The sequence below is a fragment of the Schistocerca americana genome, chromosome 5 (genome assembly GCF_021461395.2).
Source record: "Schistocerca americana isolate TAMUIC-IGC-003095 chromosome 5, iqSchAmer2.1, whole genome shotgun sequence".
Classification (NCBI taxonomy): domain Eukaryota; kingdom Metazoa; phylum Arthropoda; class Insecta; order Orthoptera; family Acrididae; genus Schistocerca; species Schistocerca americana.
In genome coordinates this window covers 649,187,417-649,201,512 of record NC_060123.1, presented here as the reverse complement: position 1 = coordinate 649,201,512, position 14,096 = coordinate 649,187,417, and positions in this window count along the sequence as shown.

Sequence of the window (14,096 nt, the reverse complement as noted above, 5' to 3'; positions counted from 1 at the left end):
ACAAGGACTGTTACGATATAAGAGATACTTTTCTTGTTAAGTCTTTGGATGAGGAAGCATAAGACAGCTAAAAAATCTGAAAAATACAAGCATTTGGGGAAACTGACTGCCTGTTGTAACAAATTAAATCAGTAGTTATTTAATTAAGATACAACAACCTCACTTACTTATGAACTGTCTCCTCAACAGAAGCAAACATTTTACGTAATATTTAATGTTCAGGAAGTTTTACCATTGTTCATTGCAACTGTGTCTGTAGCCATCCAGCATCTCTGCCTTTCGAAAAAGATTGTCCTAAAAACAACCTATTGATTATGTAGGAGATAACAGGGATTGGAAAGATGGTGCTCTGGTTACACTTAATGCTTCTGAAAATTTGTGGTTTCTTATCAGAAATACACTTCCTGACAAAAAGGGTGAAACATCTGGAAGAGGAGGAGGAAACAAAATGAAACTTCATGGGTGGCTGGGTATACAATGTTACTGCAGTGGTTGCAAAATTGAGTTACATATATGAAGAAGTTGACAGTATGAGCCCACTTACCAGTATGATGTTGCACTCCTTCAAACCTGGATGCATGCACTGATTCGTTATAAAGTCATTGTGTCCTCTCAGAAGCAAGATGATGCACAACTGTTGTAAATGGTTCATCCTGGATACTGGTAGTTGGATGGAGTTGACATCCAAGCTGGTCTCATGTGATGTATCGTGGAAAGATGTGGAGATATTGCTAGCCAGGGGAGTACCTCAGCAGGAAAAACGTTGGTTGAATGGGATTTCTTCCCAGTCCATCCTTTCTGGTCACAGCAGCACTCTCTATATCCATTTGTGTTGCGATGTTAAGAGCAGTCTACACAGAGGACAGTTATTCCCTAGCCCAGCTGCTGCTAGTCTGCGACCAGTGGTGCAGGATGGCACCCAATGTTGCAGGGAGTCCATTAGTTGTTCTTGGATAGCAGGCACAGATGTGAAGGGGTTACAGTGCATAATATGAAAATCTGTCCTGATGGTGATCAGACATGGTCGATTGGAATCTTGATGATGAGAATGCTTGGCCTCTTGTACCCATGCAGCCTAACATTGGGTGTCTGTCCCACCCAAATTCCCCATAAAACTGGATATTGCAAAATTTGACCATCCAGCCAACTGAAGATTTACAGTGAGGCCCATTTCAAACTCTGATAGGTGCTGATAGCACATTCTCACATCTCTGTGTCCTTCACAGTGATCACTCAGCATCTGCTGATGTTCATACTTCTTGTATACCCTACCATGTATGGTAACAACACTAAACAGGAACAATGCTAATGTATTCTGGTGGCCATTCTACCTATCAAAGAGAACTGCAACTCTATTCATTTACATACCCACCGAAGGTGCACAGGTGTTCGGGGTTGCATGACATCCAACAATACCTTCTTGTTTTTTGTCAGGCAGCTTATTTTGCTGTTGGTTATGCTGTGGGTGATGCAAGAGTGTGAGGGGCGACATACTTATGTGTGATCACACCTCCTTGTTGAGCAACTCTCAAAGCTCTACATCACATGTTAACAGAATGCTTTATCCAAGGCTTGTTTTATCACTTAGGCTAACACAATCTTCTTGTTAATATGAATACCACTCCCGGTGCTTTAGTACAGATAATCAAGTGCCTAATGAGTGGGGTCCACAGGGAAATACGGGGTCACCAATGAACTTGTGATGTCACACTGGTTGTCTTACCCGACATATCTACATCTGCATTCATGCTCTTCAAACCAGTGCAAAGTGCATGGCAGAGTGTTCATCCTGTTGTACTAGTTCTTAGGGTTTCTTCTCATTTCATTCAAGGAAGGAGTGTGGGAAGAATGATTGTTTGAATGCCTCTGTGCATGCTGTAATTATTCTAAATTTGCCTTCACAGTCCTTATGTGAGTGACATGTAGGGGGTTGTATTATATTCCTAGAGTCATCATTTAAAGCCAGTTCTTGAAACTTCGTTAGTAGACTTTTATGGTATAGTTTCCTGCTATCTACAAGAGTATGTCAGTTTAGTTGCTTCAGCATCTCAGTAACACTCTACCATGAGTCAAACAAACCTGTGGCTATTCTGGCTGCCTTTCTCTGTATGAGTTTGGTTTTCTCTGGTAGTCCTATTTGGTATGAGTCCCGCATGACTGAGCCATATCACCACATACATCGTGTTGTTGTTGTTGTGGTCTTCAGTCCTGAGACTGGTTTGATGCAGCTCTCCATGCTACTCTATCCTGTGCAAACTACTTCATCTCCTAGTACCTGCTGCAACCTACATCCTTCTGAATCTGATTGATGTATTCATCTCTTGCTCTCCCTCTACGATTTTTACCCTCCACGCTGCCCTCCAATACTAAATTCGTGATCCCTTGATGCCTCAGAACATGTACTACCAACCGATCCCTTCTTCTTGTCCAGTTGTGCCACAAACTTCTCTTCTCCCCAACCCTATTCATTACCTCCTCATTAGTTATATGATCTACCCATCTAATCTTCAGCATTCTTCTGTAGCACCACATTTCAAAAGCTTCTATTCTCTTCTTGTCTAAACTATTTATCGTCCATGTTTCACTGCCATACATGGCTACACTCCATACAAATACTTTCAGAAACGACTTCCTGACACTTAAATCTGTACTCGACGTTAACAAATTTCTCTTCTTCAGAAACACTTTCCTGGCCATTGCCAGTCTACATTTTATATTCTCTCTACTTTGACCATCATCAGTTATTTTGCTCCCCAAATAACAAAACTCCTTTACTACTTCAAGTGTCTCATTTCCTAATCTACACTCCTGGAAATGGAAAAAAGAACACATTGACACCGGTGTGTCAGACCCACCATACTTGCTCCGGACACTGCGAGAGGGCTGTACAAGCAATGATCACACGCACGGCACAGCGGACACACCAGGAACCGCGGTGTTGGCCGTCGAATGGCGCTAGCCGCGCAGCATTTCTGCACCGCCGCCGTCAGTGTCAGCCAGTTTGCCGTGGCATACGGAGCTCCATCGCAGTCTTTAACACTGGTAGCATGCCGCGACAGCGTGGATGTGAACCGTATGTGCAGTTGACGGACTTTGAGCGAGGACGTATAGTGGGCATGCGGGAGGCCGGGTGGACGTACCGCCGAATTGCTCAACACGTGGGGCGTGAGGTCTCCACAGTACATCGATGTTGTCGCCAGTGGTCAGCGGAAGGTGCACGTGCCCGTCGACCTGGGACAGGACCGCAGCGACGCACGGGTGCACGCCAAGACTGTAGGATCCTACGCAGTGCCGTAGGGGACTGCACCGCCACTTCCCAGCAAATAGGGACGCTGTTGCTCCTGGGGTATCGGCGAGGACCATTCGCAACCGTCTCCATGAAGCTGGGCTACGGTCCCGCACACCGTTAGGCCGTCTTCCGCTCACGCCCCAACATCGTGCAGCCCGCCTCCAGTGGTGTCGCGACAGGCGTGAATGGAGGGACGAATGGAGACGTGTCGTCTTCAGCGATGAGAGTCGCTTCTGCCTTGGTGCCAATGATGGTCGTATGCGTGTTTGGCACCGTGCAGGTGAGCGCCGCAATCAGGACTGCATACGACCGAGGCACACAGGGCCAACACCCGGCATCATGGTGTGGGGAGCGATCTCCTACACTGGCCGTACACCACTGGTGATCGTCGAGGGGACACTGAATAGTGCACGGTACATCCAAACCGTCATCGAACCCATCGTTCTACCATTCCTAGACCGGCAAGGGAACTTGCTGTTCCAACAGGACAATGCACGTCCGCATGTATCCCGTGCCACCCAACGTGCTCTAGAAGGTGTAAGTCAACTACCCTGGCCAGCAAGATCTCCGGATCTGTCCCCCATTGAGCACGTTTGGGACTGGATGAAGCGTCGTCTCACACGGTCTGCACGTCCAGCACGAACGCTGGTCCAACTGAGGCGCCAGGTGGAAATGGCATGGCAAGCCGTTCCACAGGACTACATCCAGCATCTCTACGATCGTCTCCATGGGAGAATAGCAGCCTGCATTGCTGCGAAAGGTGGATATACACTGTACTAGTGCCGACATTGTGCATGCTCTGTTGCCTGTGTCTATGTGCCTGTGGTTCTGTCAGTGTGATCATGTGATGTATCTGACCCCAGGAATGTGTCAATAAAGTTTCCCCTTCCTGGGACAATGAATTCACGGTGTTCTTATTTCAATTTCCAGGAGTGTAATTCCCCAGCATCACCTGGCTTAATTCGACTACATTCCATTATCCTTGTTTTGCTTTTGTTGAAGGTCATCTTATATCCTCCTTTCAAGACACTATCCATTCTGTTCAACTGTTCTTCCAAGTCCTTTGCTGTCTCTAACAGAATTACAATGTCATCGGCGAACCTCAAAGTTTTTATTTCTTCTCCATGGATTCGAATTCCTACTCCGAATTTTTCTTTTGTTTCCTTCACTGCTTGCTCAATATACAGATTGAACAACATCGGGGATAGGCTACAATCCTGTCTCACTCCCTTTCCAACCTCTGCTTCCCTTTCATGCCCCTCAATTCTTATAACTGCCATCTGGTTTCTGTACAAATTGTAAATAGCCTTTCGCTCCCTGTATTTTACCCCTGCCACCATCAGAATCCGAAAGAGAGTATTCCAGTCAACATTGTCAAAAGCTTTCTCTAAGTCTACAAATGCTCGAAACATAGGTTTGCCTTTCCCTAATCTAGCTTCTAAGATAAGTCGTAGGGTCAGTATTGCCTCACGTGTTCCAACATTTCTATAGAATCCAAACTGATCTTCCCCGAGGTCGGCTTCTCTCAGTTTTTCCATTCGTCTGTAAAGAATTCGCATTAGTATTTTGCAGCAGTGACTTATTAAACTGATAGTTCAGTAATTTTCACATCTGTCAACACCTGCTTTCTTTGGGATTGGAATTATTACATTCTTCTTGAAGTCTGACGGTATTTCGTCTGTCTCATACATCTTGCTCACCAGATGGTAGACTTTCGTCAGTACTGGCTCTCCCAAGGCTGTCAGTAGTTCTAAGGGAATGTTGTCGACTCCCGGGGCCTTGTTTCGACTCAGGTCTTTACGTGCTCTGTCAAACTCTTCACGCAGAATCATATCTCCCATTTCATTTTCATCTACATCCTCTTCCATTTCCATAATATTGTCCTCAAGTACATCACCCTTGTATGGACCCTCTATATACTTCTTCCACCTTTCTGCTTTCCCTTCTTTGCTTAGAACTGGGTTTCCATCTGAGCCCTTGATATTCATACAACTGGTTCTCTTTTCTCCAAAGGTCTCTTTAATTTTTCTGTAGGCAGTATCTATCTTACCCCCAGTGAGATCAGCCTCTACTCCTTACATTTGTCCTCTAGCCATGTCTGCTTAGTCATTTTGCACTTCCTGTCGATATCATTTTTGAGACGTTTGTATTCCTTTTTGCCTGCTTCATTTACTGCATTTTTATATATTCTCCTTTCATCAATTAAATTCAATATTTCTTCTGTTGCCGAAGGATTTCTACTAGCCCTTGTCTTTTTACCTACTTGATCCTCTGCTGCCTTCACTACTTCATCCCTCAAAGCTACCCATTCTTCTTCTACTGTTCTTCTTTCCCCCATTCCTGTCAATTGTTCCCTTATGCTCTCCCTGAAACTCTGTACAACCTCTGGTTTAGTCAGTTTATCCAGGCCCCATCTCCTTAAATTCCCACCTTTTTGCAATTTCTTCAGTTTTAATCTACAGTTCATAACCAATAGATTGTGGTCAGAGTCCACATCTGCCCCTGGAAATGTCTTACAGTTAAAAACCTGGTTCCTAAATCTCTGTCTTACCATTATATAATCTATCTGAAACCTGTCAGTATCTCCAGGCTTCTTCCATGTATACACCCTTCTTTCATGATTCTTGAACCAAGTGTTAGCTATGATTAAGTTGCGCTCTGTGCAAAATTCTACCAGGCGGCTTCCTCTTTCATTTCTTACCCCCAATCCGTAGTCACCTACTACGTTTCCTTCTCTCCCTTTTCGTACTACCGAATTCCAGTCACCCATGACTATTAAATTTTTGTCTCCCTTCGCTATCTGAATAATTTCTTTTATTTCATCATACATTTCTTCAATTTCTTCGTCACCTGCAGAGCTAGTTGGCATATAAACTTGTACTACTGTAGTAGGGCTGGGCTTCGTGTCTGTCTTGGCCACAATAATGTGTTCACTATGCTGTTTGTAGTAGCTTAGCCGCACTCTTATTTTTTTATTCATTATTAAACCAACTCCTGCATTACCCCTATTTGATTTTGTATTTATAACCCTGTATTCACCTGACCAGAAGTCTTGTTCCTCCCACCACCGAACTTCACTAATTCCCACTATATCTAACTTTAACCTATCCATTTCCATGCTCCGATCCGTAGAATGCCAGTTTTCTTTCTCCTGATAGCGACGTCCTCTTGAGTAGTCCCCGTCCGGAGATCCGAATGGGGGACTATTTTACCTCCGGAATATTTTACCCAAGAGGACGCCATCATCATTTAACCATACAGTAAAGCTGCATGCCCTCGGGAAAAATTACGGCTGTAGTTTCCCCTTGCTTTCAACCGTTCGCAGTACCAGCACAGCAAGGCCGTTTTGGCTGATGTTACAAGGCCAGATCAGTCAATCATCCAGACTGTTACCCCTGCAACTACTGAAAAGGCTGCTGCCCCTCTTCAGGAACCACACATTTGTCTGGCCTCTCAACAGATACCCCTCCGTTGTGGTTGCACATATGGTACAGCTATCTGTATTGCTGAGGCACGCAAGCCTCCCCACCAACGGCAAGGTCCATGGTTCATTGCGGCGGATACATCGTGAATGCTCAGCTATGTCTGGAGCCTGGCAGGAAATCAGTGTCTCAATGGAAAGATACCCACTAACTTCCCTAATGTTTTATCGAGTATATGAGCCTATTTAAACTTGCAGTCATGAAGTATTAAACACTAACCAGAAATGGTTGCGACTCATAAGACCTATTATGCACACACACCACAGTGCCTCTATGCTCAGTGACCCCACTAATGAACTGATGGAGTATGAAATTGTGTTTCAGCTTGGCAAAACCTGATACCAAGGTTTCCTTCTTAGAATATACCACTGATTTTGTTCAGTACAGTTTCACTGGGAGCATACAGTTGAGAATAAAGGTTGTGTGATCTAATTCTGGTTGGTTCATTTTTTTTCATTCAGACATTTAACCTACCATTTACCTTTCAGTTACATGGAGATACATGTTTTGAAGTACTGTATGACAACAATTTCAGACTGTCAATTTCTGCTTCTCACAGATTAGCAGTTCAATTTGTTCTCTTAATGCACTGCAAATTCTTCCAACAGTGGACAGTGGGTTACTCCATTTTGAAGTATCATGACGAAAAGATAATCTCCTCATTATCAGGCTGCAATTTGAGCCTAACAATTTTAAATAATCAAATATTTTTAACCAATAGTTTCTCTACAATCATTTGAGAACAGTTGTATAGGAAAAATCATGTGAATACAAAATGCGTTGTTCTATTTTTTCTGCTATAAGTACAACAATTTCCAAAAAAACTACTTCAGCAGTTTGTTTTATTTCCATACAGTATATCCTTTCAGCAATGCAGCAGATGACTCAACTTTCAGCTTTCTGCCTTTCTAGAATCAGACTTAGATGTGGACGCAATTATTTGTGTGGCACAGCAAAAGAGTCTGCTATAAAGAGTTCACAATACAGAACTGCAGCACTCAACCTCAACAGCGTGTCACTGTGCGTACTAAGCTTCACAAGTTGAGTGTTTTAACATGAGCTAAACATGTACATCATGCATGTTTGTTCTTATTTTTTCTTTTATTTGTGCCATCTCAGCCAGCCTCCAATAGATACTGAATCACTCACATACACATACACCCAAGATTTGCCCAGTATTTACACTAGTTAAATGTAAATGTCACGTGGCTAGGGCCTCCCGTTGGGGTAGACCATTTGCCGGGTGCAAGTCTTTCGAGTTGACACCACTTCGGCGACTTGCACATCAATTTACACTAGTTGTAAATATATTACTTAAATCACAATGTGTTCTCATCATTATCGTGAGGTGTAACTCGAAACACAATTTCTATATAGAACACATAACATTCATGCCTCCAGACAAGCTTCTTGCTATGCTCTGTGTTCAATTTATATTAAAGTGATGATATTCAGTTACTTAACATTGTTCTTTGAAATTTATTCATAGCTGTACGCAGTGGCAAGAAAAAAAAAAAAAAAAAAGCTACACTGTACACATTGTCTGGCAATACTACCTGTGCAAAACCCAGGCCAGGTCGCTAGTACATTCATAAATTGAAGTCTCTTGCTGCGGTTCTGTCTGTATGTTCAGGCTAATCTCAGGAACTATTGTAGGAATGATGATGTGGTTTTCATTAATAGGTAGACTGTTTTACAAGGAATGTTTGTGTGTATAATTAATAAATATTTCACGCAAATAGGTGTATTGAAGTCCCCTATTGCTTTGAAAGTGATGCTATGTCATCTAGCAGTGAATGGCTTAACTTCTTAGAATTGCAGTACCTCTATAATGGCTGGGTGCTGCAGTCGGGCAGATTCCAGTGTCATTAATCAGTGGGTACTTTGTACCAATGTTACATGATGAAGGTTGCTTTACTAGTATTGCTTAGCCGAGGGTGTTTCTTACAAATTTTGCGTGGCAGAGGTTGTCTCATATTGATGTTGTGTGGCAGAGATTGCTGTGTACCAATATTGTGTGGCAGGGGGTGCTTCATACTGCTGTTATGTGATAGAGGGTATTTTGTACTGATGTTGCGTGGCAGAGGATGCTTCCTACCAAAGTTCCAAAGTTGCATGGCAGAGGATGCCCAATGTTGCTTGGCAGAGGGTGCTTTATACCAGTGCTGCGTGGTAGAGGGTGCAGCGTACCAATTTTCTTTTTGTGTTAGTAGATGCTTTGTAGCAATGTTGCCTGGCAGTGGGTGCTGCATGCCATTGTTGTATGGCAGAGTGTGCTCTGTAATAATGAGGTGTGGCAGAGAGTGCTTTAAACCATGTTGCAAGTTGGAGGGAGCTCCATACTGATTGTACGTGGCAGAGGATTCTTCATATCAGTGTTGTGTGCTAGACAGTGCTTTGTACCGATGTTTGGTGGTAGAGGATGTATCATATCAATGGTTTCGGCTGAAGGTGCATCCTACCAGTGTTGTGTGGCAGAGGTGCTTCACTGTGATGTTACCTTTGGAAATGTGGGTTAGGTTACACAGGAGGAGGAGGAGGAGGAGGAGATTGGTGTTTAACGTCCCGTCGACAACGAGGTCATTAGAGACGGAGTGCGCAAGCTCGGGTGAGGGAAGGATGGGGAAGGAAATCGGCCGTGCCCTTTCAAAGGAACCATCCCGGCATTTGCCTGAAGTGATTTAGGGAAATCACGGAAAACCTAAATCAGGATGGCCGGAGATGGGATTGAACCGTCGTCCTCCCGAATGCGAGTCCAGTGTGCTAACCACTGCGCCAACTCGCTCGGTCGGTTACACAGAAAATGGAGCTTATACCAAATTGGCACTCAAGTTGGTTGACTGGCAAGTGGTGGTAGTTTGTAGCAGAATTTTAATCCTAACTCTACACAGTGGCCCATAAACAAAATTAATGCTATGCTGGATGAGATCTCCAGCTGTAGATTCTTAGTGCTACCTATGTGAAGCTGGGGTGGGACATTAGCTCTAATTATAAAAAATTTAATGTACTAATTATTCATGTACTCGTTGCTGCTAAATTTTTACATCTGATGATGAATGGAAAGCCAAAACCTGTAACCAGTTTTAATAAAATATTGTGTGACCAAGATATTAACCCAATACAAAGGTCACTGGTCTTCTCAGGAGGAACAAACACCCTATTTCACAAACTTCTATTTTAATACTGTTCCTTCTTGATCATGTCAGGGTTACCACTTAATGGAATTATTCCTTACATTTAGAAATCTGTTTGTACAAAATTTAATAAGTGAAACACTGATTCCTTTCAGTGCTTTTTTCTATTTCTGTGCAACAAGCTGAGTTTGCAAACTTTCTAGGGCACTTGGGAACACTTTGTCTCCAGGTTAAATGGCTGCTGAACTAATGGTTTTGGATGATTATGTGTACTGTCATCAGGTAGAAGTTAGGCTAGCTTCAGATGATCAATAGCAATTAATCTTCTCAAAAATCTTTGTGTGGTGTGCGTACTGTAAGACCTTCGGTACACACACCATCAGATTATTTGACTTGTCGCTCTAACGAAGTAGGCGAGTGTCAGCATTATGTCTTGTGGTCTTATCATGGCGTGTTTATCTTCTGCCGTTAGGTCAGACGATAGAAATGCCACTTGCACGCTTATAGTAGCAGATTGACGGTGACCAACTTTAAACAGAACTTGATTAATTTTCACACACATTTATTAAAATAATAACAAACACAACGTAACTTGATTCTGGATGCTATTTACAATTGACAATCTGAAGTTCCTTTGGTATTGGTACGTTAATCTTATTCTCACATATCTCTGATACTTAACAAAGTGTCTATACATTTATCTTCATGGCTATGTACAGGAATATGATAATCTTATTAGTCACAGACTGAAACTTGACTGTAGACTAATGCAGACTGACTAATCAGAGGTCTGTACACTCGTTATAATACCTCGAGCGTTCAGGTATCACTGCGCAAGGGTGATCCGCAAGGAGAAAAGGTTCTACATTAGCAGCAATCTCATTGGCTGCGTTATATATTAATACGCGGATCGGCGGAAGCAGAATTTGGTCCGTCTTTATGGCAGCGCCATCTCGTAGAGCAGAGACGGACGAGCGCTGCGCCTGGGCTGTTGTGCTTAGCGGGTCGCGCTCTAGTGGGAAAATTGTGTACGCGCTGACTACGCAGAACTATGTACACAACACTTTGGTAAATACGTAAGGATCTTCATATCGTTTTGGGAATTGTGGCTTCCTAGGTGTTGTACTCTCATTGTGTACCATCTTGTAAATCTTTTATGTTTCTCTTGTCCTAAAGTGGAATGTGGTACAAATTGGGAGTTAGAATATAATGGTCTTACATAAGATTTCTCGTTAGTAATAACCATTTTTTGTTACTCTTAGTTGTCTCCAAAATAACCAGACTCCACAAATACTGTACATCACTGCTTTTAAGTGAGCAATTTAATGAACAACTGTCATATCATCCTCAGATGAATCAACTCAAAGACAAATTGTCATGACCCACCTGTACAATAAATTATTATGGCAACTCACCAACAATTCTGCTGGCCAGCTCTCACTGTTCACAGCACTAAACACAAGACAAAACTATTGTCATGGCTACAGGTGCAGTTTTAGTTATTCTCACAACTTTCCCACTATTCCCTATTAGGGAATTCCCTATTGATATTCCAATCAGCCATGAGAACAGATATCCATACTTTATGTTATCAATTACAACATACATATAACCAGTATTTCTAAAATGCTTAAGGACAAAATTAGTTTCTTTGGCCTTGTGGTAATACTCTACGGTTTTCAGATGATTCATCCTTTTGTACAGTTTGATAATGAAAGTTGGTATGGCAGCATCCATTGTGATAAGAGGTTCCATAACTACATTCATCGTTGTACAATACAGCATTTCTGTCACTGTAGGACTGCTTTCAATCCAGAATGAACAATGGAGGCCAAGTAGAGACATGGGTAATACATTACTCCATTTATCTGTATCATGGGCTCATAAGGACCTTTTCAGCATGCAATGCAGTCTTCCAGCTTTTCTATTAGCCTATGAGTGGTATGGCTTAGTTCTTGTCAGTTTGCAACCATAAATCTCTGCCATGTCCTGGAACATGTAAAGCCTCATTTACAGTGGTTGGTTGGTTGATTTGGGGGAGAGGATCAAACAGTAAGGTCATCAGATTAGGGAAGGATGGTGAAGGAAGTTGGCCATGCGTTTCAACTAACCATCCGAGCATTTGCATGCAGCAATACAGGGAAATCATGGAAAACCCAAATCAGGATGGCCAGACATTGGTTTGAACCATCATCCTCCCATTTGAACCGTCATCCTCCCAAATGTGAGTTCAGTGTGCTAACAACTGCGCCACCTTGCTCGGTACGTTTACAATTAAGAAAATGGAAGTGAACACAAGCAAAAGAGAATTCTCAGCCAATTCACCAGTGTTATTACCATTCGCTTGTACCTGTGAACAAGCATTTACACTAGAGGGAACAGAACAGAACACAAGAGAATGAATACCTAAGCTTGTCAACATTACTCATAGGTTTCATTTGATACAGTGCTACTTATACTCACAATGCGAAACTATGCTTACTTTATATCACTAGTGTGTTGTAGGTGACAAAGCAAGTAAAGTAATTGTCAAAAAGAAAAAGGTAGGTGTGAATCTTACACAGATGTGAAATGCATGGTGGTACTGCACTTACCACTACATTGCAGCTCCAGTCTCAGCCCTGGTCCACTACCTATTGTATGTGTCAATATACAATTTCTACTGGCTTTTCACTGCAATAGAGAGAAATTTCAAAGCACGATACTAACTGCTGATGAACAACATGAAGGAAGTCTGGCATATAGCCTCCAGTTCTTAGCAACTGGGAGACGGCTACACTACTACTTCCTCAGAAATACTCAACTTATTTTGAACATAACCAGGAAGTTTATCTATTTTTCTTGTGTGAGCTTCAATTTTTAATAACAGTTGACTTGGTACTGCAATACTTAACTGCAGTTCATTGACTAATCATTTCCTTTGGTGCTTTTCACTCTCCTTGATCATTGTTGAGAGTTTTTATACAGTTATGGTGGAATACTTCACCAGTACTTGGTGGAACATAGACACATAAAAAACTTAAATACACAGTATTGGTGTTCCACAGTAAAATTTGTTTTATAGTTCAGTATGAACCAGCTTCACATTAGTTATCTGAAGGTGGCCTAGAAAGCCAAAAGCAAGTTCGTACAAAACTATAAAATAAATATTATTGTGGAATATCAATAATGTGTATTTAAGTTCTTTCTTTAGTCTTTCTTTAGCTAATGAATATTTATTACACTCTGAACTGATAACCAGATGCCAGATGTTTGTAATGGACTATGGCTCTATCTGCGAAAATAATTAACAAAGTTCATAGTTGCAAGTTGTTATGCCAGCAGTACAATATTGACCTTGAGTTTCAGCTCAGTAAAATTGTGTTAATTTAGCACAGACCATGGCTCTGCTTCAGCTTTACCTGAAATTGCAGCATTTTCATTGGTGGTATGCCTGGTCTTTCATTTTACTATTGTTTCTTGATCACATCAGGGTCACTACTTTAAGGTTTATACCTCATGCTTAGTAGTCTTTTTGTACAAAAATGAATATCCAAAAACCTGCTTCCATGCAACATTTTTTAAAAATAAAGCATGAGCATAGAACTGAAACATTTGTTGTTGAAACGTGTTAAGTCTAATTTTTAAAGTTTTGATGAACACAAAATTTTTTTTTCCAGTTTTGTAATATTTAATGTAATTGTAAGTGTAAAGTGCACACTCATGCAGTTATAATAAAGCCAAAATAGCATTGTTCTGTAAGTTACTAATGCTTTTACTGGCAAAATACACAACCAGACTTAGTTCCTATTGACATGGAATGAACAGAACCTGTAAGTGAGCAACAACATTTACATCCTTCATGTATTTCCTTTATTTGTAAATGAATACATGGATATGCAAGCATGAAAATAAAAGTTAACATAAATAGAATAAATATCATTTTCTTCCAACAGAACTGTATCTTATTTTCTTGTGTGGTATTTTTATACAGCTCCACTGTTTATAAATCAGATACTTATTAAAACAGGTCGTACTGTTTAGAAAAGGCAGGTAATGTATTTTCACTGACACAACCAGTCTAGTACTTCATCAAAGAATGCTCTACTCGCCACAGAAGTCATTATACAATGATGAACCTCCTTGAGATCATCCTGTTTCATTCATATGATTTCTACTCGACCTTGCTCTACTGGTTCATAAGAGGACCAT